This window comes from Ixodes scapularis, unplaced genomic scaffold, assembly GCF_016920785.2.
Source record: "Ixodes scapularis isolate PalLabHiFi unplaced genomic scaffold, ASM1692078v2 PGA_scaffold2__306_contigs__length_199485367, whole genome shotgun sequence".
Classification (NCBI taxonomy): domain Eukaryota; kingdom Metazoa; phylum Arthropoda; class Arachnida; order Ixodida; family Ixodidae; genus Ixodes; species Ixodes scapularis.
Window position 1 is genome coordinate 68,576,358 of NW_024609857.1, and position 3,747 is coordinate 68,580,104.

A 3,747-nucleotide genomic window follows, 5' to 3' on the forward strand; every position below is an offset into this window, starting at 1 on the left:
GAGCCAGGATCACGCGGAGAACTTCTTCGGATCCCTTCGCGGCCGAGGAGGGTATACCAACAACCCAACAGCTGCACAGTTTATGGCAGCATACAAGCGCTTACTAATGCAAACGGAAGCGACGTCTTCCAGTTCCGGGAATTGCTCGAAGGACATAGTTTCCATCTTGAGCACGACTGCTGTTATCGCACAGGTGGACGCAGCGAGCACACTGACCGACATGCGTAGGTCCTCGATCTTGGATCCTCATGACGACCACAGCTACGCGCACCCCGAGAGTCTCTGCAGTAGTTGTTGCGGTGGTGCCTTATATTGCAGGCTTCGTTGTCCGACAAGTCTGCAAGACAACAACATGTGAAGAGTGCATTGCAGGTTTGTACTCCGATGAGCCAGCACCTCTAGTTGAGCAAAAAACCAGGGTTGGGCTTGAGTCCCCGTCGAAAGATGTCATTGGCTTGTGCGAAACCATTGAAAAAAGGCTGCAGAAGCTACAGATTGAGTGTGGGACAATCCAATTAGTCAACTCCCGGTCGAAGCATCTCATCTTGGAAGTGGTGAAGATCTCCGTAGAGAAAAAATGGTTTCAGGAGCTAGAGCAACATTCTAGACCATGATCCCCTTGACAATCACATATACAGCTTGTGCAAAAAGGTGGCAGAGCTGTATGTTAAAATCCGCATCCACCACATGACTAAAGAAAGGAACCGCGATAATCAGGCAGATAATCAAGCAGACCACGATAATCAAAGACAGGGTCAGGCCACTTCTTTCGAGGGTAATTATCTTCTAACATCAGTAGAGTGTCCCCGCAGTGCGCTATTTTGACTGTTTTCAAATTCATTTTTAATGTTTCTGTGATTTTGTAGTTTCTGCTAATTTTACAGTGTTTCTAAGAGTTTCCGTAGGCCATTTGGCCACCGACAAGTGAAGAAATAAATGTTTACACCCCACCGCAGTTGTTTTTATTGTCTTCGAGACGTGGGCACCTTCAATCGACAGCGCAAATAAGTGCGAACGCAGCTGTACTCCGCCGTTTCTTGCCACTGGCAAGATGGCCGCCGCCCGCTCGGCGCGGCTTGACCCGCTCCCATAGGTATGCATAGGCGACTTCCACTCCAGCAAATCTTTATGTCCTCCTTGGGCCCGACCTACTTGGCCAAAAGGACGGCCATGATGGTCGATGGGGACGCCCTCTCCCCGGATGAAGCAGGTGCAACTGCTGGCTGGCAGGTGGCCGGAGCGCCACGGAAAGGAGCAAGATCGGAGCCGGAATGGGCGCGAGATTCAAGAGGACCGAATCGAAATCTCTTCAAGAAGATTCTCAATTCGAGCCGCATGCCGCGACTCCCGAAGGATGAAACCAAAGTGATCATTCGTCTTGGCGGGGGAATTAATCTGATGGCTACACCTCGAGCAGTAATCACTACAGCCATCGTTCCAACGGCGGGTATCCCTGCAGAAAAGTGGCGACTCATCATGCTGTGCCCCAATGTTAGGCAGAACATTGTCGTCGAAAGCTCAAAGGATCCAGGAATAATCCAAGCCCTGTTAGGGGTGGACTCCATCACGCTAGGCGAAACGGCCAAGGGAGTCATCAAGGGTATTTATTCCGACCTCGGAAAATGCCGAAGAAATAAGACGCAAGCTGGTCACGGACCGTAATCCAACGGTGGTGGACGCTCACCGACTCGGCAACACCACGGTGGCGATAGCACTATTCCAAGGAGACCGAGTTTCATACTCAGTAATTTATGGTCACACCATTCTCGAGTGTAGGCTGTACAGAAAGCAAGTCGACAAGTGTTGGAAATGTGGCAGAGTCGGCTACAGGTAAGACGTCTGCCCAGACCTAACTAACGAGATTCGCGGCAAGTGCGGAATGAAAGATGATCCCAAAGGACAGCCAGCCCTGCACTCTCAAGTGCATCCTGTGTGGGGGCGCTCACGACTCGGCAACCAAGGAATGCCCTGCCCACTTCCGCACACTGTATATAATCAAGAAACGGCAGTACAAGAACTGGCAACCGCCACGAGCAATGTTCAAGGAGGAAGACATCCCGCACCTCGGAGGCTCCGACGGTAGACGGCGTTCCAGATCCAGAAGCAGGAAACGAGGCAGGACACCATCCAAGTCCCCAAACAACCGTCACTCAAGATCACAGTCAAGATCCACATCGAGAACTAGATTGAGCTCGGCGTCGTGCTTCGACACCTACCGCAACAGTGGAGGAGCCCAGCAAGGAAGAGACAAGGTGAGCTGGAGCGATGCTGTTTCCTCTCGGAACACCAGGGATGTTATAGACGAAACCAAAGAGAACCTTAAAATGAAAATCAAGAGCTTAGAATCAGAATAGATACACTCACCAAGGCAGTCTCAGATCTCACTAAACAAGCAGACCGAGAACGAACCACGGACTAGGGACACACAACACACTGAAATCAAGCACACGCCAGGCAGTCAGGCTCCCCACCAACGATGAGCTAGCTTACGCGATTAGCACCCTCTTTGCCTGCCTTGCGGTACTGGAGGAATCAGCTCCAGCCAGGCGCAAAGTGGTTGCAGTTACAACAGCCAGGTTAGCCAGCTGTAACTAGCAATAATGACCAGAAAGCACAATTGCAAACACCGTCTAAGAATCTGGCAGTGGAATTGACACTACTTCAATAACAAATTGGCTGTCCTAGAAACCTTCATACAGAATACACACACCCCACCAGGTGCAATCGCACTGCCGGAGACCTATCACAACCCAGACACACCGAGACTCAAAGGTTACAAGACACTTAAAGGGATACTTCAACGAAATTTGAAATATTCCCGTCGTGTTCAAAAATAGGTTGAATATGACCCACAATATCTGTAAATAACAATCGCACGTTTGTATTTTGAGCCTGGTGGCTGTATTTTTCGTTATAAACGGTCCACTCTGGCAAGCGCACGGAGAAGGTCCAGCAGAGACCACGTGACATCCAACGCAATCGTGACGTAGGTCGTCTCAGGATGAGCAAAGCTACGGCGAGGCTGACGTCGAGAGGATGGCCTAGTCGTTGCAGCCACCGAAGCGGCTGCTTTTGTACGAATTTTGAGTGACGGGTTAATCTTCTGTAATCTTGTAGGGGGACAATAGCGACTTCTGCGGCACACAAAAGGCATTCTCGGGAAGAGGAGAGTTCCTCCTGCCCCTCTTCTCGTCGTGGTCGGAGGCGGGACAACCTCCGTCATTAGCTGTCAAGGTTCCTAGACGGGCATTACAAGCGAGGCGTTAGCGACACCCACCAGGTGCACTTTGCTAATCGTTTAATTCGTTTTAAAATTCCTTTTCGTGACTTTTTTAACAAGATATTGGTATGTTCGATGTGATGCTGCTCCTTTGAACACATATTAGCCCCGAGAGCGAACACAAGCGTCGCTGCGGTCGCCACGCCCTGATTGGGTGAGGCGAACCGTGACGTCAGGGAGGGGACTCCGCTTCGCGATCTCGCATCGGCTCGCTTCCCAGCACCGGTTTCCTGGTTTGGCATTGTGTGCCGCAAGCTCTTCGAGGAGTTGGACTTCGTTTACCCGGTGTACAAGACGTTGAGTAAGGCCGATATTGAAGTGCTTCCGTACATTTTATAAGCCTGCTTGTCCCCTTTACCTTTAAAATTAAGTTACAAATCCCGAAAGCCATCGGCGGAAGCCATTCCGCCGATGAACCTCCCCGCCCGTCCACACGACACAAGGCAATTTTGCGAGGGATCGGTGAA